Source organism: Jaculus jaculus, chromosome 3, assembly GCF_020740685.1.
Source record: "Jaculus jaculus isolate mJacJac1 chromosome 3, mJacJac1.mat.Y.cur, whole genome shotgun sequence".
Classification (NCBI taxonomy): domain Eukaryota; kingdom Metazoa; phylum Chordata; class Mammalia; order Rodentia; family Dipodidae; genus Jaculus; species Jaculus jaculus.
The window spans coordinates 109,046,339-109,069,973 of record NC_059104.1 but is presented as its reverse complement, the minus strand read 5'-3'; the positions used below and the strand labels follow the sequence as shown (position 1 = coordinate 109,069,973).

The following is a 23,635-nucleotide window of genomic DNA, read 5'->3' as shown; positions in this document are numbered from 1 at the left end:
CCATGGAGATGCTGCACTAGATTGTGTGTGAGTAATATTTTCAGGCCATGTTTTCCTGGATATTTTGCTTATGGGAAAATAAAAATGCTAAATGTAAGTACATTAATTGCATCAGCCTTTGGAATGCAAGCTCACCTATCAAACACTTTATCAAATACAGTATTGAACAATAAACTAATTCTAGAACTTTCCCAGCCCAGCAATTTGGTAGCTTACTACTATTGCAACCAGTATGTTGATAAGATTTTCAATGCCATCTCCACCCTTTAAAATCGGTAAGATTTTCAATGCCATCTTCACCATCTAAATCTATCTTTGACAATGTACATTAGGATATGTGAAAATGTGACATGATTGTATGTAAAGTACCTTCACTGAACATGGTTGGCTTCAGAGAATAAATTACACACAAGTTCATTGTGAGTTTAAATGACATGGTGGTGTGATCAGCATCTGCACATGTTTGCAGAACATGGGGGTGTGTCACAGTCAGTCATGTGTTGCAGACCTGCCTACTTCACCATATGCTGTCAACTCCTCTTATCAGAGAAATGACTTTATTCACCTATATGATGCAACTGATCAGGGATTAAATCAGTCTCTATGAACTTCACATATGAAATGAGATTATTGTGAAAGTTTGGTTTCATAGCTATGACTTGTATTACATATAACTCAACTCTAAAATTTAGAACTGTAAATTCATTCTGAGAGTTTTTTCCCCCATTATGCAGGACTGGTTCACAGAAAATTCCCATCTGTGGCATGACAATGTACATACACTTACAGATGTCGTGGTTAAAGGTCTATAAACTCAGGCTACAGGAAATACAATGTGAAAGTATTAAATAAATCTTAGTTTGCATGTTAGAATTAATCACATATGGCTTCTTTATTTATTTATTTGAGAGAGGAAAAGAGGGAGAGACAGAGAGAGACAGAGAGAAAGAGAATGGGCATTCCAGGGCTTCTAACCACTGCAAACAAACTCAGATGCATGTGCCCTCTTGTGCATCTGGCTTATGTAGGTGCTGGAGAGTCAAACCAGGATCCTTTTTTTTTTTTTTTTTTAATTTTTATTAGCATTTTCCATGATTATAAAAAGAAATCCCATGGTAATTCCCTCCATTCCCCCCCCACACTTTCCCCTTTGAAATTCCATTCTCCATCATATTACCTCCCCATCTCAATCATTGTACTTACATATATACAATATCAACTTATTAAGTACCCTCCTCCCTTCCTTTCTCTTCCCTTTATGTCTCCTTTTTAACTTACTGGCCTCTGCTACTAAGTATTTTCATTCTCACGCAGAAGCCCAATCATCTGTAGCTAGGATCCACATATGAGAGAGAACATGTGGCGCTTGGCTTTCTGGGCCCGAACCAGGATCCTTTGACTTTGCAGGCAAGTGCCTTAACCACTAAGCCATCTCTCCAGCCCCACATATGACTTCTAATTCCAGTGTTCTTTTCAGTTTAAGCTACAAGTAACAGGCTGTATTGGAAGTAGGTGAGAACAAAACCACTAGGACAAGCTCTGTTATGTACTACTGAAGGCTGGATGAGGAAGGCTGGGACTGCATGCCTGTTGAAAGCAGCAGACTCAACATGTCTTGGACCTTATACCTGTGAAATTCCTCTAGTAGAAGCAGCTGGCATAACAAGTGCAACACTTTACACAGGAGAAATACCAATAAATTTCTGTTTCATAGTGTGACCATAAAATCACCTACATAGAAATTAAATGACTCAACAATGAATCAAACTGGTCTCTCAGCGTTTGTTATAGTAAGGGTCTTACTCTCTGTGTTGTAAGCACACAGTGATTACTTTGGAGCAGGAAATCATAGCCCATTTTTTAATTGGGTTGCTTGACTTCCTATTATTTAGTTTTCTGGCTTTTTGTATATCTTAGGTATTAAGCCTCTGTCCAATGTTATTGCAGTCAGGTTTGCATTGCTTGCAGAAGTCACCTGATCAAGAGCAGCTTGTGGGGAAAAAGAGGGGGGGGGTTATTTTGGCTTATAGGCTCAAGGGGAAGCTCCAAGATGGCAGGGGAAAACAATGGCATGAACAGAGGGTGGACATCACCTCCTTGCCAACATCGGGTGGACAACAGCAACAGGAGAGTGTGCCAAACACTGGTAAGCGGACACTGGCTATAATAACCTTAAGCCCAACCCCCAAAATACACTGCCTCCAGGAGGTATTAATTCCCAAATCTCCATTGGTGGAGGCAAAGTCACTCCCACACTTTAACATGGTCCTGACTAGGAGGAGGTTTCCACATGGCTGGAACTTCATGATGGAGCTGAAACCATTCAGTTCCTTGTGTTTGGTTTTGTTATTAACAATAGCAGTCTTGTCTTTTTTTAGGCTTTCAAGAAGAGGAAACTCAAACTGTTCCCTGCTGTAGAGAAATAAGAGGGCTGAAAGAAAATGAAACTAAAACCATTTGTACAGACTTATTCTCCCTAAATAAATATAAGAATATGACTAATAAGGAGTTCTTCACAAAGTTATGGAAAAAAATAATTACTTTATTGTCCCATAACAATATCAGAAATTCCAGAGTCCACCTTGAGGAGCTTAGGCAAATGCATTTAGGTTTCCTGATTCTACTGACTCACCTCTACCCTCTATAGGAATTTGTGATGAAAACTTAAGTCAGTAGTGAATAACAATGGAAAAGGGGTACGCTATAGCTCATTGCCCTTCTTGGAAAGGCTTGCTTGATCAGGCCTTGCTTGGTGTTTGTTATCCAGAAAACAATAGGTATTTAATCAAACAGGTTAATAAGTACTTTGCTAAGATTGGCTACAAGGAATGTATGAGAAAGTTAGAAGAATGGCCTTTTAGTATCAGTCTGTCTAGCACTTTGCTGATATATATATAGATAGATCTATATCTATCTATCTATCTATCTATTTTTTTTGCTGAAAATTGAGTGTTTTGATATTTCCTGGAAAATAAACCTGCTTTTGTTCTGTAGTAGTATAAATAAAACACAAGGTTTTGAGGAAGGCAGAGACTCCTGAATCACCTGAAACAGCAACCTGGTGTCTCTCATTCTTCCCTCGCTGACACCACATTTCCTTCGAGGAGCTCACTCCAGCTGGGGTGGCTCCTGGCACTCAACCAGCTGGGAACATAGCATTCAGAACACCTAAGTTTATGTGGGATACCTGAATCAAACACCACAGATGTATAGCTGGCAAAGATTTTCTTCCATTCTGTAGGTTGCCTCTTTGCTCTATTCACAGTGTCCTTTGCTATGCAAAAGCCTTGTAATTCCATGAGATTCCAGTAGTTGACTAGTGGTTTTACTTTCTGAGCAACTAACTAGGGATGTCGCCAGAAAGTCAGCACCTATGCCAATATGTTGAAGCGTTTCTTCTACTTTTTCCTCTAGTAGTTTCAGGTCTGATATTTAGGTGTTTGATCCATTTCAGCTTGATTCTTGTTCATGGAGAGAGACAGGATCTATTTTCATCCTTGAACATATAGATATCAGTTGTCCCTGCACCATTTGTGAAAGAGGCTGTCTTTTCTCCAATGAATATTTTTGGCATTTTTGTCAAAAATCAGATGGCTATAGCTGCCTTGATTTACATTTGGGTCCTTTGTTCTGTTTCATTGATCTATGTGTCTATTTTGTGCCTACATCATGCTATTTTTGTTACTATGGCTCTGTAATGTAATGTAAAATTGGGTATGGTGATATCACTAGTCTTATTTTTGTTTGTCAAAATTGTTTTTGCAATTTGAGGGTTTTCTTATGCTTCCAAATGAATTTTAGGATTTTTTTTCTATTTCTGTGAAGAATGCCATTGGAATTTTAATAGGGGATTGCATTAAACGTGTAGAATGTTTTGGTAAGATTGACATTTTCACAATATTGGTTCTTCCAATCTAAGAACATGGGATGTCTTTCCATCTCCTAGTGTCTTCTATAATTTCTTTCTTGAGCATTTAAAAGTTTCATTGTAGAAATCCTTCATTTCCTTGGTTAGGTTTGTTCCAAGGTACTTTATTTTAGTTTGTGGCAATTGTGAATGGGAGTTATTCCCTGATTTCATCCTCAGCATGTTTGTTGTTAATATATAGGAAAGCTACTGATTTCTGTGTGTTTATTTTATCTCCTAGTACGTTGCTAAAAGTGTTTATCAGCTAGCTCTAACAATTTGCTGGAAGTCTTTAGGGTCCTTTATGTATAGAATCATATCATCTGCAAATAATGACAATTTGGTCTCTTTCCCATTTATATGAGTGTCTCTTGCCTTGTTGCTATGGCTAAGACTTCTAGTACCATATTAAATAAAAGAAGGGATAGTGGACACCCTTGTCTTATTCCTGATCTTAGTGGAAAAGCTTCAAGTTTTTACCCATTTAGTATTATGATGGCTGTGGGTTTGTCAGAAATAGCCTTTAGCCTTTATTATGTTGAGATATGTTCCTTCTATTCCCAATTTCTGTAGGACTTTTATCATAAATGGATGTTGATTTTTGTTAAATGCCTTTTCTGCATCTATTGAGTTGATCATGTGATTTAAAAATTATTATTATTAGTAGTATTTATTTATTTTTGAGAGACAGAAAAAGAGAGGAAAAGAGATAGAGAATATGGGCACGCGAGAGCCTTCAGCTGCTGTGAACACTCAGGTACATGCGGTCCCTTCTGTGCATGTGTGACATTGCGCACTTGCATCACTGCATCTGGCTACCTGGGACCTGGAGTTTTTTACATGAGTTTTTATGCTTTGCAGGCAAGTACCTTAATTACTAAGCTATATCTCCAGCCTGATCATGTGATTTCTGTCCTTATTTAGTGTATTATATTTATTGGTTTGCATATGTTGAACCTGCCCCAGCTAGCGGGGTGTTGAACAAGGACTCAAGGACAAGCTAACCTGGGTGAAAAAAGGCAAACAGACACAAGAAGGAGACCATGCTAGGTGTTTGTCAAGGCCTCAGAGTCTTTATATTTTACACAGTGGTTATATAGGGGTAGAAAAGTGGGGGAATAAGCTGGCTGACGTGATTTAGGGCTTTGGAATTGTCAGGAAACCTAGAGAGGATGTAATTAGGTGTTCATCTAATCTTGCCTCAATGGCTTAACATCCTGACTGCACCAGGCTTCACATCCTGACCATAAATTGGTCTTTTGCAAAAGATTAGATTCTGTAAGCAGTCTGCTGACCGGTTCCAGAAGTACCTAACAGAAAGCTGGATGGACCAGCTTTCTGAGTAATGAGACAGCTTATGAGCAGGCCCAGGCAAAATGGAGAGGCTTTTGCTCTATGGCTCCTGACAGACCCATTCCCGCATCTCTGATTGGTGTGAATGGTCTTTTTGATATGTTCTTCTATTCTGTTTGCCAATATTTTGTTGAGTTTTTTTTTTTTTTTTTTTTTTTTTTTTTTTGGTTTTCCGAGGTAAGGTCTCACTCTAGCTCAGGCTGACCTGGAATTCACTATGTAGTCTCAGGCTGGCCTCGAACTCACTGCAATCCTCCTACCTTTGCCTCCTGAGTGCTGGGATTAAAGGCATGCACCATCATGCCAGGCCTTTTTTGTTTGTTTGTTTGTTTTTTGGTTTTTCGAGGTAGGGTCTCACTCTAGCCTCCCAAGTGCTGGGATTAAAGGCGTATGCCACCACGCCTGGCTTCTGTTTGTTTGTTTGAGGTAGGGTTTCACTCTGGTCCAGGCTGATCTGGAATTAACTATTTAGTCTCAAGGTGGCCTTGAACTCATGGCAATCCTCCTACCTCTGCCTCCTGAGCACTGGGCTTAAAGGTGTGTGGCACCACACCTGGCTTTGTTGAGAATTTTTGCATCTATGTTCATGAGGGAGATTGGTCTGTAATTTTCTTTTTTTTGTTCTGTCTTTGTCTGCTTTTGCTAACAGGGTGAGCTAGCTTTATAGGAGTTTGGTAGTATTCCTTCCTTTTCTATTTTATGGAAAAGTTTGAAAAGCATTGGTGTTAGTTCTCTCTTTGCCTCTTTCTCTCTCTCAAATAAATAAATTAATATTTTTAAAAATACTAAGCTTGCATATTGTAAATAATCCAAGAAAATATCTTTTTTAAAAGCCTGCAATTTGGGATGGAGAGATGGCTTAGCAGTTAAGGTGTTTGCCTGCAAAGCCAAACGATCTATTCTCCAGGATCCATGTAAGCCAGATGCACAAGGTGGAGCATGCATCTGGAGTTTGTTTGAAGTGGCTGGAGGCTTGACACACCCATTCTCACTCTCTGTCTTATAAATAAATGAATAAAATAGTTTTTAAAGCCTGCAATTTAACAGTAATCTGCATATCTTTAGCTGCCATTAAAAAAAAACAAACCTTGATATTGTATATATGTAAGTACCATGATTGAGATGGGGAGGTAATATGATAGAGAATGGAATTTCAAAGGAGAATGTGGGGGGGGGGGAGGGAGGGAATTACCATGGGATTTTTTTTATAATCATGGAAAATGCTAATAAAAAAAAAAAAACCTTCAAATCATGAACGTGGTATAACAGGTACAGAGAACCCCAGGGATGATCCTATGGCAAGCTAAACTGTACACATTTATAAATAACAGTCTCTCCATCTCTCCTTTATACAAGTCTCATTCCTTTTATCACCTCACTGGGCTTTGTCCCTTGCTGTCCGGAAGCCAGGCTGTGTTCCGTGTGCCTTTCCACTCTTGGTGTCTTCAGATGCCTGTTCATTGGAGCCACACTCAGACGTGTTCTCCTCTTTTTCAACCTGCAGGACACTGGAAGCCCTGGATGCCCTTCTCTGGGCTCTGAGGTTCCCAGGGGAGGGGTCGTTCTCCTCACTCTTCGTGGAGCGCTGGCAAACCCTGAAGCTCTGGGGTACTGGAGGCCTGCTGGAAAGAGACAGTGGCAGTTTGGATACAGTTGAACCACTGCTGCTTATGGAAGACATCATTGGCTTGTAGAGAGTGTGAGACTGGCCTGGAAAGAGGTCTTGGAAGCAGACTCTAAAGATATTTTTTGCTTTATTTGACTTGCCAAAGGTTCCCCAAAAGGTGCCTTCCACATGCAGCTCACCATCCTACAGGTCTTCCAGCACAACAAACTCTGGACCAGGATCTGCTGCTGGTAAACCTGGTGGGAGTGACTGACACTCATTGTGGGTAACAGGCTAAATCAAAACCAAAATGATGTCATGAAATAGAAACACATAAAGTTTGTGGCCATGTTTGCTCTTCAGCTCCCCATGGCACAGCAGCACCTTACACGCTCAATCCTGGGGTCCTTCTGCTTCTCATCCAAGTGCTCCAGTCTTTCTGTGTAGTACTAACACTCCGATTCACCTTTATTCACAATGATGTCAGAAAGAACTCCTTGTATTATCAATACTGCTTCCTCCAGAAGCTGAACATTGGTGTGATCTTTTGGAGTATATTTAAGGATTTCTTTTAACAGCTAAGGGAATTTGACCAGGCAACTTCAAGAGATAATCTAGGAAACTCCAGAGATCTTGTTTTCAACTGAAGGGAGACTCAAGACACTGCTGAAAGAAGTCTTGGGCTCTTGGGTCCTGTTTCTTCTGATTAAGAAGAACTTTGGCCACCAGGTGGTTCCTACAGTAGCCTTTGTAGACATTCAAATTTGGTAACCAGTTCACTAGAATGTGACCAATCTGTTCCACTGTTCTCTTAGCTTTGTTGCTTCTATTCTTGTCAACAAATCTTCATGTAGAGGTAAGCGTCCAAATCACCAAATATATGTGTGAGCTCCTCTTCTGACATGATAGACAACATTAGTGTGGGGTCATGGTAGGCCTTCCTTGCAAGTTTGAGATCCTGGATTAAATCCTGTTCACCCCATCTCTGGTAGCTAAGGACGCCTTCATACTGATGTCTAGTATCTCATCATACTACTTCTTCTCTTGGTTGGCATAGGGACTGTTGACCTGCTAAATGACTGCTGAGCATAGGATGGAGATCTGTGGTCACCACGAAGGGTGAATGGCTGTATTGTTTGACCAAAATGTCTGACTGCTCCATTTCTCACAGGAGAGATTAAGTTTGCTAAGGACGTGACTCGAGCTAGAGGTTGAATTCTCTTATTGCCTGGCTCACTCAGATCCAGACTCACAACATCATCTTTCTCTCTCCGTTTTCTTTCTCCCCTGCCCCCCCATTTTTTTCTGTTTTTTTTTTGAGGCAGGGTCTCACTCTAGTTCAGGCTAACCTAGAATTCACTATGTATTCTCAGGGTGGCCTCGAACTCATGATGGTCCTCCTACATCTGCCTCTGAGTGCTGGGATTAAAGGCGTGCACCATCATGCCTGGATTTTTCTTTGTTTTCTTTTCAAAGTGAAGTCCCATTGTCAGCCAGGTATTAGAAATGTGAAGGAGCTACCTCTCCCAAGGGAGTATCTGCCCTCCCCTGGCCCCAGGGTATCCACCACCTTCCCTGCTCTGTCCAGAGCCCCAATGGCTGTGCCTCTGTGACTGAGGGTGCTTCTGGGTGGCCAGTGTTGCCTCAATATTGGGTGAGACAGTGGCCGGGTGCCCCGGAGGCCAATGGTGCCAGGCAAGGTGCCCACCAGCCCCTGTGAGGCAGAATGCCTACTAGCAGAGACCTACTGTCTCCTCCACCACTTTCCCCTTCACAACTCCATGTCCCATCATGTTCCCTCCCTCTCTCCATTAGTCTCTCTTTTATTTTGATGTCATCATCTTTTTCTCCTATTATGAGGGTCTTGTGATGGTATTGCTAGGCACTGTGAGGTCATGTATATCAAGGCCAGTTTCTATGTGGGCAGTACATTGTAAGGAATGGTACCCTTCCTTTGACTCTTACATTCTTTCTGCCACCTCTTCCACAATGGACTCTGAGACTTGGAGGGTGTGAGATGTTTCAGTGTTGGACATTCCTCTGTCCCTTCTTTTCAGCACTATGCTGCCTTTTGGGTCATCCCAGAGGTCATCGTCATCTGAAAAGGGAAGATTCTCTAACCAGAAGTGAGAGTATCATTAATGTATGAATATGAACATTAAGTGTAGTGGTTTCAGGACTGTTTGGTGAGTTTTTATATCCTTTAGTAATAAATTAACAAACAGGTGATATACATTATTTATCTAGACAAGAGCAGGCTTTATACCTTAAGGCTCATGACCTCCCCTGCCATAGGCTTTTGACTAGGTTTTCAGTAGCAGGTATGTATTCCCTTCCATAGAGCCAGCCTTCAGTCCAATTAGAGAGCAGTTGGTCTCACCCAGAGCAGACATGCCACTATTGCACTCATTCAGTCATTTCGCCTGTCTGGTCAAACTTGAGGCTTCCTGTGTCCACTGTTTTCAATGCTGATGACTTCTGTCTCCCATAGGGCTGCCTGTAGTATAGCTTTTTCCAGCTTTAAGTTGGCTGGTCTACAGCGGGGAAGGTTTTTAGCTCAGCACAAGCTTGATTTTTCAGTGACCTTGCTGCCCATACATGTGAAGCCTTTAGCAATAGGGTCTTACCATCTGTTATTTGTGGGAAACCAAGGGCTTTGGCAAAAAACTGCAATGTTTTGGAGGCAATAGGGAACTTCCTGGCCAACAACTCACTGGAAGGTATACCATCCCTGGCACTGAAAATTTTCTAGTAGCAATCTATGGCTTCTGGATGTGCCATTATCCAAAGAAGTAGGCTTTCATGTCTTATTCAGAATATCTTGAATTTTGATTGGCCCTTTCCCCACCCTTCTCTTACTCTTCCCTTGGCCTCACTTAGGCCATTCAACTCCCTGTAATCTGTACTTATATATATATCCAATACCATCCCCTAAACTACTTCCTTCTCCTCCCTCCCTGATAAACTTTTTCTAGATTACTGGCCTCTGCTACTGACTTTTGGTTCCAGTGCACACACAAGTCTAAACATTTGTATCTAGGGTCCACATATCAGAGAGAACATGTGACATTGGGTTTCTGGGCCTGGGTTACCTCACTTAGTATATTCCTTTCCAGATCCATCCATTTCCCTGCAAATTTCATTTTTCTTTACCACTGAATAGAACTCCATTGTGTAAATGTACATCTTTATTATCCAGTCATCTATTGAGGGACATCTAGGTTGGTTCCATTTCCTAGCTATTGTGAATACAGAAATAAACATGGCTGTGCAAGTATCTCTAAGGTAGTAAGAAGAGTCATTAGGACATATGCCTTGGAGTGCTATAGCTGAATAATATGGTAAATCTATTTTTAGCTGTCTCAAGAAACCTTCACACTGATTTCCACAATGGCTGTACCAGATTACATTCCCACCAACAGTGTAGAAGGGTTCCCCTTTTTCTGCATCCTTGCCAACATTTATTGTCATTTGTTTTCTTGATGGTAGCCATTCTGACAGGAGTGAGATGGAATCTCAAAGTAGTTTTAGTTTGCATTTCCCTGATGGCTAATGATGTAGAATACTATTTTAGATGTTTATATGCCTTCTGTATTTCTTCCTTTGAGAACTCTCTATTTAGTTCCATAGCCCATTTTTTTTCTCAATTTTTATTAACATTTTCCATGATTATAAAAAATATCCCATGGGGAAAAAAAATCCCATGATAATATCCCCCCTCCCCCCACTTTCCCCTTTGAAATTCCATTCTCCATCATATTCCCTCCTCTCTTTTATTTTGATGTCATGACCTTTTCCTCCTCTTATGATGGTCTTGTGTATGTAGTGTCAGGCACTAGTGTAGGTAGTGTCAGGCACTATGAGGTCATGGATATCGAGGCCATTTTATATCTGGAGGAAGCATGTTGTAAGGAGTCCTACCCTTCCTTTGGCTCTTACATTCTTTCCACCGCCTCTTCTGCATTAGACCCTGAGCCTTGGAAGGTGTGATCGAGATGTTACTTAGTATTCCAGTCACTTCTTTCTAGCACTATGATTCCTTCTGAGTCATCCGAAGGTCATTGCCATTTGAAAAGAGAAGATTCTCTACCCAAAGTGAGAGTAGTGTTAATATAAGGGTACAAATATTAAGAAAAGTGCTTACTGGGCAGCCTGATAAGCATAGTATATACATTTTTCCAGACATCAGCAGATATTATACCCCTAGGGCTCATGACTACCTCTGTTTTAAGTTTTCAGTATCAGGGATGTATTCCCTCCCATGGAGCAGGCCTCCAGTCCAATTGGAGGGCAGTTGTTTCCACCATGACAGATGTGCCACTATTGCATCCATTGCATAGCCCATTTTTTAATTGGGTTGATTTCTTATTGTTTTTTGAGTTCTTTGTATATTCTGGATATTAGTCCTCTGTCAGATGTGTAGCTGGCAAAGATTTTCTCCCATTCTGTAGGTTGTCTCTTTGTTCTATTCACAGAGTCCTTTGTTGTACAAAAGCTTTGTAATTTCATGAGATCCCAGTGGTTGATTAGTGGTTTTATTTCCTGAGCAATTGGGGTTATATTCAGAAAGCCATTGTCTATGTCAATATATTGAAAGGTTTCCCCTACCTTTTCCTTTAGCAATTTCAGAGTTTCAGGTCTGATATTAAGATCCCTGATCCATTTGGACTTGATTCTTGTGCATGGAAAAAACAAGGATCTATTTTCATCTTTCTATATATAGATATCCAGTTTTCCCAGCACTAATTGAAGAGGCTTTTTCTTCAATGAATATTTTTGGCATTTTTGCCAAAAATCAGGTGGCTATAGCTGCCTGGATTAACATCTGTGTCCTCTATTCTGTTCAGTTGATCCGTGTGTCTGTCTTTGTGCCAGTATCATGCTGTTTTTTTGTTACTATGGGTTTGTAATATATCTTAAAATTGGGTATGGTGATATCACCAGTCTTATTTTTGTTGCTCAAAATTGTTTTGGCTATTTGAGGTTTTTTGGCTTTCAAATGAATTTTAGGATTGTTTTCTCTATTTCTGTGAAGAATGCCATTGGAATTTATTATTATTATTAACAACTTCCATGATTGTAAACAATATCCCATGGTAATGCCCTCCCTCCCCGACTTTCCCCTTTGAAACCCTATTCTCCATCATATCCCCTCCCCCTCTCAATCCGTCTCTCTTTTATTTTGATGTCATGATCTTTTCCTCCTATTGTGATGATCTTGTGTAGGTAGTGTCAGGCACTGTGAGGTCATGGATATCCAGGCTATTTTGTGTCTGGGGGAAGCACATTGTAAGGAGTCCTACCCTTCCTTTGGCTCTTACATTCTTTCTGCCACCTCTTCCACAATAGACCCTGAGCCTTGAAAGGTGTGATAGAGATATTGCAGTGCTGGGCACTCCTGTCACTTCTTTCCAGCACCATGATGCCTTCTGAGTCATCCCAAGTAACTGCCATCTGAAAAGAGAAGATTCTCTACCAAAAGTGAGAGAATCATTAATATAAGGGTATGAACATTAAGAGAAGTGCTTACTGGGCAGTTTGATGAGCATAGCATATACATTTAGCAAGATAGCAGCAGATGTTACACCCCTAGGGCTCATGACTAACACTGTTGTAGGTTTTCAGTATTAGGGATATATTCCCTCCCATGGAGTGGGCCTCCAGTCCAATTAGAGCAGTTGATTTCTACCATGAAAGACATGCCACTATTGCACCCATGGGCTCATTTGGCCTGGCTGGCAAAATTATAAGGCTTGCAGTGTCCACTGTTGAGTATCTTCACTGGTGATTTCTCTCTCTCCCATTGAACTGCATGCATGCAGAATGGCTTCTTCCAGCTTTCTCTTTGCTGATCTACATGGAGGAGGTTATCAGCTCAGTTCCAGCAGGATTTTTCAGTGGTCTTGAAGTCCAAGTATGTGGCAATAGGGTCTTACCATCTATTCCTGGTGGGAAACCAAGGGCCTTGGCAATGGCCTGTAATGTTTTGGGGGGCATCAGGGACCTCCCTGGCCAACAACTCACTGGAAGGTATTCCATCCCTGGCATTGAAATTTTTCTAGTAACAATCTATTGCTCATGAGTGTTCCATTGTCCAAAAGAGTAGATTTCTATATGATTTATTTATATCCTCTTAGATTTTGATTAGCCCTCCCTCCACTTTTCCTTTACTCAATCTCTTCCCTTGACCTCACTTAGGCCTTTTAAGCCATTAATCTATCTTCTATTTACATATATATAATACCATCCTATTGCCATTGGAATTTTAATGGGGATTGCATTAAAAGTGTAGATTGTTTTTGGTAGGATTGACATTGTCACAATATTGATTCTTCCAATCCAAGAACATGGGATGTCTTTCCATTTCCTAGTGTCTATTGCAATTTCTTGCTTGAATGTTTTTTTTTTGGTTTTTCAAGGTAGGGTCTAACTCTAGCCCAGGCTGACCTGGAATTCACTATGGAGTCTCAGGGTGGCCTTGAACTCACGGCGATCCTCCTACCTCTGCCTCCTGAGTGCTGGGATTAAAGGCGTGCGCCACCCCGCCCGGCTGCTTGCTTGAGTGTTTTAAAGTTCTCATTGTAGATATCCTCTTCCTTGGTTAATTTTATTCCAAGTTACTCTCTCTCTCTCTCTATTTTTTTTTTTTTTTGAGACAATTGTGAATGGGAGAGATTCCCTGATTTCTACTGATTTCTCTGTGTTTATTTTGTCTCTTGGTATGTTGCTAAAAGTATTTATTGGATTTAACAGTTTGCTTATAGTCCTTTTTTTTTTTTTTTTTTGGTTTTTCGAGGTAGAGTCTCACTCTGGTCCAGGCTGACCTGGAATTAACTCTGTCATCTCAGGGTGGCCTTGAACTCATGGCAATCCTCCTACCTCTGCCTCCCAAGTGCTGGGATTAAAGGCGTGTGCCACCACGCCCGGCTGCTTGTAGTCTTTAGGGTCCTTTATGCATAGAATCATATCATTTGCAAATAATAATAATTTGATATCTTCCTTTCCAATTGTATCCCTTTTATGAGTGTCTCTTGCATTATTGCTATGGCTAGGGCTTCCAGCACTATATTAACTAAAAATGGGGACAGTGGACACTCTTTTCTTGTCCCTCAATTTAGTGGATAAGCTTCAAGTTTTTCTCCATTTACTGTTATGTTGGCTGTAGATTTGTCATAAATAGCTTATCATCTTGATTTACTTTTGGGAGGTCATATACATCTAGGAAATCATCCACTTCTTTCAGCTTTTCAAACTTAGTGGAGTACATGCTCTTAAGATATGTCCTTATGATTTTCTGAATTTCTTTGGTATCTATTGTAGTGGTGCCTTTTCACATCTAATTTTATTAATTTGTGTCTCTTCTTTCTTTCTTTTGGTCATATTTGCTAAGTGTTTGTCAATCCTGTTTATCCTTTCAAAGAATCAACTCTTGTTTCATTGATTCTTTGGGTTATTTTTTGGTTTCTACTTCATTAATTTCTGCCCTAATCTTTATTATATTTTTCTGTCATTGGTTTTCGGTTTGCCTTGTCCTTTTTCCAAGACCTTAAGGTGAAGCATTGTTTACTTGTGATATTTGTAGTCTGTTACTATAGGCACTTAAAACTATAAATTTCCCACTTATGACTGCCTTCATTACATCCCAAAGGTTTTTGTATGTTGTGTTTTCATTATCAATTGATTCTATGAGTCCTTTTATTTCCTTTTTGATTTCTTCAATGACACATTCATCATTCAGTAGTGCACTGTTTAGTCTCCATGATTTTGTATGTGCTCTGTAGTTTTTCTTATTGCTTATTTGTAGTTTAATTCTATTGTAATAAGATTGAGTACAAGAAATTATTTCAATTTTCTTGTATTTGCTAAGATTTGCTTTGTGCTCTAACATATGGTCTATTTTAGAGACTATTCCATGTGCTGCTCAGAAGAATGTGTATTCTGTAGCATTTGTGTGCAATGTTCTGTAAATATCTGTTAGGACCCTTTATTCTATGACATAATTTAATCCAGATATTTGTTTATTTTTTGTGACGATAACCTGTCAATAGATGAGGGTGGGGTATTTGAAGTCACACACTACAATTGTGCTTCATGTTATCTGTGACCTTAAGTCTAATAGTGTTAGGAGCACCCATGTTAGGTGAATATATGTTTAGAATTGTAATATCTTCCTGTTGAATTGTTCCCTTAATCAATATAAAATGACCTTCTTAACCTTTCCTCATTAATGTTGGTTTAAAAGCTATCCTGTCAGATATTAGGATAATGACACCAGCTTGTTTCTTAGGCCCATTTGCTTGAAATACTGTTTTCCATTCTTTCACCCCAAGATAGTGTCTGTCTTTTATGGAGAGGCGAGTTTCTTGGAGGCAACAAACAGAAGGATCCTGACTTGTTGTTGTTGTTTGGTTTTTCGAGGTAGGGTCTCTCTAACTGGTTTCAATATATTTTCTTTGGTTTGTAAGTTTTGTAGTTTGAGTATAATATGGTGAGAGTTTTGTCTGAGTGGTGTTCTAAAAGCTTCCTATATCTACATTGACATCTCTTTCCCAATTTGGGGGAAATTTTCTGCTATGATTTTTCTTTAAAACTTTATTGTTATTTATTTGAGAGAGACAAAGAGGCAGAGAGAGGGATAGAGAGAATGGGCATGCCAGGGCCTCCAGCCACTGCAAATGAACTACAGATGCATGTGCCCCCTTGTGCATCTTATGTGGGTCTTGGGGAATCAAACTGAGATCCTTTGGCTTTACAGGCAAATGCCTTAACTGCTATGTTATCTCTCCAGCCCTCTTCTATGATTTAAAAAAAATATTTGAGGGAGAAAGGGGAAGGTAGGGAGGGAGAGAGAGAAAGAGATGATATATATAGAGAGAAAATGGGCACACAAGTTGCTGCAAACAAATTCCAGATACATGGCTCACCTTGTGCATCTGGCTCATGTGGGTCCTGTAGAATTGAACCTGGGTCATTTGGCTTTTCAGGCAAGCACCTTAACTGCTAAGCCATTTCTCCAGATCTTCTATGATTTTGCATTTCTTTTTGAGGTAGGGTCTCGCTGTAGCCCAGGCTGACCTGGAATTCATTTTGTAGTCTCAGGGTGGCCTTGAACTCATGATAATCCTCCTACCTCTGGCTCCCAAGCACTGGGATTAAAGGTGTGTGCCACCACACCTGGGCCTTCTATGATTTTGTTGAAATCACCTACTAAGCCTTTGGAGTAAAATTCTCCTTTTACTCTACCCTGAGGTCTTATGGTTGATCTTTTCATAGTGTCCCAAATATCTTGAAATTTCCATCTATAACTTCCTATTAGCTTGTCTTTGTCTTTGTTGGACTATACTAGATCTGCTACCTGGCCTTCTAGTTTAGATATTCTGTTCTCTATTTCGTTCATTTTATTGGTGATACTTTTCTACAGAGATTTTCATTTGACTTACTGTGTTTTTCATTTCTATTTTTTGTTGTTTATTTATTATTTATTTTAGAAAGAGAGAGAGAAGAGAAAGAGGCATATAGAGAATGGGCATGCCAGGGCCTCCAGTCACTGCAAACAAATCCAGATGCATGCACCACTTTGTGCATCTGGCTTTACATGAATACTGGGGAATTAAACCTGGGTGCTTTGGCTTTGCAGGCAAGTGCCTTAACTGCTAAGCCCCTCTCCAGCCCCATTTGTAGTATTTCTGATTGGATTTTCTTTAGTATTTCTATTTCCTGACTCATGTTTTCTATTGACCTCCTTATTTCATTAAATTGGTTTCCTCTGTTCTCTTTTAGGAGTTTGTTTTCTTTTTGATTCCTTTAAACATAGTTACAATTATTCTTTTGAAATACTTCTCAGGCATTTCATCTAAGTCTCACTAGAGGTCATTTCTGATGATGTTTCAGTTTTTGGTGGAATTATATTGTCTTGATTTTTTGTGTTTCTTATATTACAATGTAGATTTTTGCATTTTGAGTTAATTCAATGATTGGGTTTTCTAATTATGTGGTATATTCTTAGACATGTAGATCAGAAGTTATATATCTTCAGGGTAGGATTCTAAGGTGCCAGGTGTGGCTCATATATTACTCCCAGAATAACAGTAGAAGTGACTCAATGTGTTGAATTTGCCTCCTATGAAAATACTCTAGTAGGCAGAGTGGAGCAAAATAAAGGCAAATTCTGCAATTCAATCCAGCAATATACAAATGCAAACAAAACCTGCATGGGGTATTTATGCAGAGTGGGGATTAAAACAAAGAGGTAATCTAATGTAACCAAAGTCCCTAATGGTGGCTGTTTGTCAGGCACTGCCAAGCACAGGCTGCAGTCTTCAGTAGATGGGCCTGAGCTTTCAGGCATGGCTAAGGACTCCCAGGCTACAGGAGGCCACTGCTTCTCCAAGCCCAGAACACCTGAACTTAGGCTTTGCCCTGGGACCTTTGGCCAGTTGCCTAGGAAACTCCTTATGTGGTACCAGCCAGCAACCTTTGCACAGCCCATTCCCCTATACCCTATACTTTCTCCCTATCATTGCTTATGTGCTGGAATGTATGTCCCCATACACTAATTAGGCATCAGTAAGCAACCTTTTACATCCAGTCCTCTTAGGACCCTCAACTGCTTATAAACCCATTTCCCTATTGATTAAACCCAGCTGTTTATGACTGTCTCCTGAAAGTGATTCTTTTGTCATTGTGATCATCGTGCTCACCAAGGTTTCCTGGATGCCTTTGGGGGAAATACGGCCAGCCCTGAGGACCCAGGGACCCATAGCTGGCACTTGAACAGGGACCCTATGAGACAAGACAGGATAGGTGAGTGCTCTCCCAGAGGGACTAGGAGATATGGGTCCATATGGCCTTGCCTCCATGTCTTTGAGGTCTAGCAGGTTTCTCTTTTTCCTTCTTTAATTTTGGTTCATGCCATTGCCAGTGATCAGACATGATGAACTGGCAACTGACATCTCTTGACCAAGGCCACTCTTTGGTATTGACTGAAGGCCAGCCATCCTTTGCCTGGACCCTGACAGCTCGTTGGACATTGGCAAAGACCTTCTACCTAATTTTCTTTTTTTTCCGAGGTAGGGTCTCACTCTAGCCTAGGCTGACCTGGAATTCACTATGGAGTCTTAGGGTGGCCTCAAACTCGCAGCAATCCTCCTACCTTTGCCTCCCAAGTGCTGGGATTAAAGTCATGCGCCACCACACCTGGCACCTTCTATCTAATTTTCTCCAACACAAAGGGCTGGTAACGCATCAAGCTCTTAAAAAGCCTGTAGTGCAGGTTGCCGGGCTCTTAAACTTGTGGACAGGTTTATGTCCTGACCATTGGGGAATCCCCCGCGGTGCTATTCAGCCCTCAGGAATGTTGCCCTCTGGTCTTGGTATTTCCACTCTTTTTCTATCATGAGAATATAGTCTCCCACCAAAAGGAATCAATGATCCATAGATTAAGGGTTCTCTTGAAAGTTAGGAGAATTAAACCAGCTCCTTTGGGAAGAAGTCCTCCAGGTTGTCCCCTGGATGATTTCTGGGGATTCATGCAACCCAGACATATGGACCTGCATAGCTTATCTGGCTAGGAAATGAAAAGGTCATGAAGGAAATTTCCCCTCACTCCCTTTTCATCTCCTTTCAAGTTTCTCCACTAGGAGAGTGGCAAAACTGCAAGCTGGCTTTGCAAGCGCTCCAAAGCAGCTTGGATCCAGTGGCAGGCTCATGTGTGCCAAGACAATGGTGCCTCGGCCACCTCAGGTGCAATGTCTCTGCCTCCTTTCCCAGTGGCCTCCAGCAGTCCCAGGGGCCCCCTTCCTTCTCCAGTGGCCCCTGGTGGTCTCAGGTGCCCCCTCCCTTCTTTCCCCTTTGGGAAGCCGGACTTGGGCAAGTGGGCGGCAGTTGTCTCAGCCATTACCTCCACGTGTACCAGATCTGACCCCAGGTGAGTTCCCTGGGAGCAGGGAGGGGAGTCATGAGAGCTCCCGCCCTGCCTACAGCGTTGGCATCATGAAGCAGCAAGGAAAAAAAGAAGGTCATGTTCAACTAAAGCCTATGGTGACCTGAAGTTTTATGTAAACAATGCCATACTTTGTTACATGATATCATAAATATAATTACTGAGTTTATGTTCTAGGTCACCTTCAACTTACACAGAGGATTACTGATAAACAATAAAATTCTCTCTGAGGTGGTGACTTATAATTTGCCAGGTTATTTTTAAAAAGGTTGTAATGTCCTGTTACTTAAAAGGAGTGCTTACTTCTCATTGACTGCTTACATTTATTCCTTCTGCCCAATGTTCTCTTCTAGGACTAACTTCCTGTACTACATCAATACTCTTCCAGGGTCCCTTAGGATAGTTCCCCTCTCTAGGAGAGACTCTATTAACTGCCCCAACTTCATGCCCCATTTAGCAGAAAGTAGTAACCAATCTGATGTCTTCGCCCTTTGTCCCCTAACAGCAGTTACCATGTTCTCATGAGAGGGAGAAATAAAGGGGGGGGGGAGAGTTAGGGTGACTGGACCTCTGAAGGTAAAAGGGCAGAGTTTTTCTTATCTTTTACCCAGGTACAAAATAACTATTTTTTCCATGTGTGCACCACATCCCTGGATTTGCAAAGGACAGGCCTCATCCTCTTTGATGCCAGTCAAGTTATGCATCTCTGCCTGTCCAGCTCCAAGCTGACCAAAACTGAATGCCTGCTCCATATTTCCATAACCAGGATCACTTGTCAAGATGCCTGCTCTCCTATGGTGTGAAGGGGTAACCACCCATGTATAAATGTTTCCTCTCCCACTTTTTGTTCCTCAGCCTTGATTGATCCACAGGTATAGTTCTACGAAATAAAGTGGCCTACAAACTCCACGTGTGCCAGCCAAGGCAGATATTTATCCCTCTGCTGGTTGGCCTCAGCATAACATTGTCTCTGGGTGTCTCCAGTGACCAACAGCCTGGAATCTCTCCAGAGACAACTGAACTCTCTCACAGGTGTGGTACTTCAAAACCATCTAGACTTAGACCTAATTACTGCTGAATATGGGGGAATGTATGTGGTTTTGGGAAAAGAAAAATGGTTTTTTTTGTTAATGAATCAAACGTTGTTAAACAAAATGTTAAAACTCTCAAAAAACTCTGCAAGGAGCTGCTTGGCCACTACAAGCCTGAGAATCCCACCAACTGGTTCTCTAACCCTTGTTACTTGGCTTCTCCTACTCCTTAGCCCTCTCTTTGCTTGCAGCCCTATTTCATCAAATTTCTCAGACAACAAATAACTAACATTGCTAAGGTTGCTACTAATTGGGTCCTCATGCCCCACCCAGCTCTATCTGGACCTATGGTAAATTATAAAGGAATCACTCAGGATGACACTGCTGCATTGTAAAAATAAAGGGGGAGTTGTCGGGCACTGCTAAACACAGGGTGGAGCTTGTAGTAGATGGGCCTCAACTGCCAGGCATGGCTAAGGACCCCTGGGCTACAGGAGGCCACTACCTCTCCAAGCCCAGAACACCTGAACTTAGGCTTTCCCCTGGGACCTTTGGCCAGTTGCCTAGGAAACTCCTTATGTGGTATCAGCCAGCAACCTTTGCACAGCCCATTCCCTGTACCCTATACTTTCTCCCTGTCATTGCTTATGTGCTAGAATGCATGTTCCCAAATGCTAATTAGGCATCAGTAAGCAACCTTGTACATCCAATCCTCTTACGACCCTCAACTGCTTATAAACCCATTTCCCAATTAATTAAACTGAGCTATTTACAGAGACTGTCTCCCGAATGTGATTTTATTTATTTATTTATTTTTCTTTTTGGTTTTTTGAGGTAGGGTCTCACTCTGGCTCAGGCTGACCTGGAATTCACTATGTAGTCTCAGGGTGGCCTTGAACTCTTGGCGATCCTCCTACCTCTGCCTCCCGAGTCCGAAAGTGATTCTTTTGCCATTGCACTCACCAGTTTTTTGGAAACCGCAGCTGGCCCCGAGGACCTAGGAACCCACAGGTGCTGACTCACACCCTTAATCCTGTCAACCGGGAGGCTGAGATTCTTGGTCTATAATGGGTTCCAGATCAGCCTGGACCCAAGTGAGACTCTGCCCCCAACCAAGACAGTAGGAAAAGACAAAAAGGCACTGTAAGTCAAGAAATATCAAAAAGTCAACCCCAAAACACAGCTTATTTAAGAATGGCAAAGCCAACCAAAAGTATAATCAGGCTGCAGAGATGGCTTAGTGGTTAAGGCGCTTATCTGTGAAGTCATAGGACTGATATTCGACTCCCAGATGTACAAGGTGACACACGTGTACCAGGTGGCACAAATGTCTGGCTGGAAGCCCTGGTGAGCCAATTCTTTCTCTCATAAAACATCAGTATTTTTGTCTAAGTGAGCTAAGTCTGAATTCTTTTCCTTCCTGGGATTTTTATTTAGTAACCTGCCCTGACATGGAAGGTACAATTAGTACTTACAGTATAGGTCTATATGTCTGGTTTTGGGGCAGGTAGACCCAGTTTAAGATCCTGTTAACTGTTGGGGTGGCTTCTGGTCTCATCTATGCTGAGTATCTCCCTGGCTCCCTTTTGGTTGTGCTGTGGGCTCAGCTAGACAGCTTGGGTCGGTAGATTTGCTATTCAGACCAGCTGTGCTGGATGCTGTGTGGCTGAGAGGTGGCTCTGATCCCTTGGTGACCCAAGATCCTCAGTGGTTCCTGGTGCTGGTGGTTGGGGAGGGAGGGAAGGCTGTCCAGAGTGTCCCAAGTTGTTCAGAAGCTCTTGGATGGTCCCTATTGTGTTCTCCTTCAGAAGCTGCTCAGCTGGTCCATGCTATCTTCTCTTTCAGGTTTGACTTTGCAAGGCTGGTGTGAGTAGAGAATCCCTTCACTGTAGTTCTGCACAGGGCAGCTCAGGCAAGCCTTGGGGCAGATAGCTTTTGGTGGTGGACCACTGGAGCCACAGCTGGAAATGATTATGGCTGTTTGTGATTGCTCTAGGTGTCTCCTGGGATTAATAATTCCTTACACACCTTCACTTTTTGGTAGAAAAGTAAATATTACATATTTCTTTTGACCCTCTTTTCCCTGGCTGCTTTGGTGTGGCTACTATGCCACCATCTTAACTGAAAGCTCCTTATTTATTTTGGTTTTCTGAGGTAGGGTCTCACTGTAGATCAGGCTGACCTGGAATTCACTATGTAGTCTCACAGGAGCCTGGAACTCAGCAATCCTCCTACCTCTGCCTCCCCAGTACTAGGATTAAAGGTGTGTGCCATCACGGTCAGCCTGAAAGCTCCTTATTATTATTATTTTTGAGGTAAGGTCTCACTCTAGCCCAGGCTGATCTGGAGCTCATTCTGCAGCGTCAGGCTGGCCTGGAACTCACAGTGATCTATGCCACCCAAGTACTGGGATTAAAGGTGTGTGCCACCATGGCCCTCTCCAACCTCTTTACAAGTAGTCCCTTTTCTATTTTGATGCTCGCCCCCCCCCCCCCCCCCCCCCGCAGGCCCTGCCTTCCTCCGTCAACCATGACAATCTGTTGATGAGCCAAATGGTGTAGGTAACACCACTGTGAGGTCATGAATACTGCCACTTTGTGTCTGAAGACAATATTCCAAAGCATTTCTCCCATCCTCTGACTCTTCCACAATGGTCCCTGAGCCTTGGAGAGTGTGATAGCAATGTCACATTTAGTGTTGAACACTCAACTGTCACTTTTTTGAGTGCATTGATGAGTTCTGAGTCTCTCCAGTAGTAATCACCATCTGAAAAATAAAGCTTCTCTACCTAAAAGTGAGAGCAGTTTCTAGCATTCTGACAGTGAGTCAGCAAGGAGGCTTGCAGCTCAGTTCCAGCCTGATTTCTCAGTGTTCAGCAAAGGATGTGATGTTTTCAGCAACAGGGTCTTACCATGTCATTCTGGTGAGCAAACAAGAGCCTTGGCAATAGTCTGTATTGCTTTGGTGGTCTTCTTGACCGATAATTCATTGGAAGGTATTATCCTTGGCAATGGGATTTTCCTGTAACAACCTATGGCAGCTGGGCTCAGTATTATCCACTCCCACAGGGTCCTTGTGTCCAAATTCTTTTTAAAAAATTATTTATTTTTTTATGAGAGTGAGAGCAAGAGAGAACTGGCACACCAGGGCCTTAGCCACTACAAATGAACCCCAGACATGTGTATAATCTTGTCCGCATGTGCCACCTTGTGAATCTGGCTTACGTGGGCTCTGGGGAGTTGAACCTGTTGTCTTTAGGCTTCACAGAAAAAGTCCTTAACTGCTAAGCCAGTCCCCAACTCTTTTTAGAGATCATGTATCATTCGTTAGGTAACGATGTAAATTTCCACATGGCATATTTGTAATCTTTCATTTTGATTAGCTATCCTCTCTCCCCTCCCCATTATTCCTCTCTTCCACCAATCAAGTCTTCCCTTTTATCTTTCCAGCCTTCTAGTCTCTACTGTTGACTCTTACTTCAACTCACATGAGAAAATATGTGGCATTTGTCTTTCTGAGCCTGAGTTATCTCACATAGTATAATCTTTTCTAGAGCTATTTTCTTTCCTAATATCATTTTTAAAATTTTATTTTGTTTATTTATTTATTTGAGAGCGACAGAGAGAGAAAGAGGCAGATAGAGATAGAGAGAGTGAGAATAAGCGTGCCAGGGCCTCCAGCCACTGCAAACAAACTCCAGACGCATGCGCCCCCTTGTGCATCTGGCTAATGTGGGTCCTGGGGAATTGAGCCTCAAACTGGGGTCCTTAGGCTTCACAGGCAAGCGCTTAACCGCT

At 41.7% G+C, this 23,635-nt stretch overlaps 1 pseudogene; it reads right to left on the bottom strand.

Moving 5' to 3' along the window:
* Positions 1–1,549: 1,549 nt before the first annotated feature.
* Positions 1,550–22,827, bottom strand: LOC101594448 (annotated as a pseudogene).
* Between the last annotated feature and the right edge of the window lie 808 nt (positions 22,828–23,635).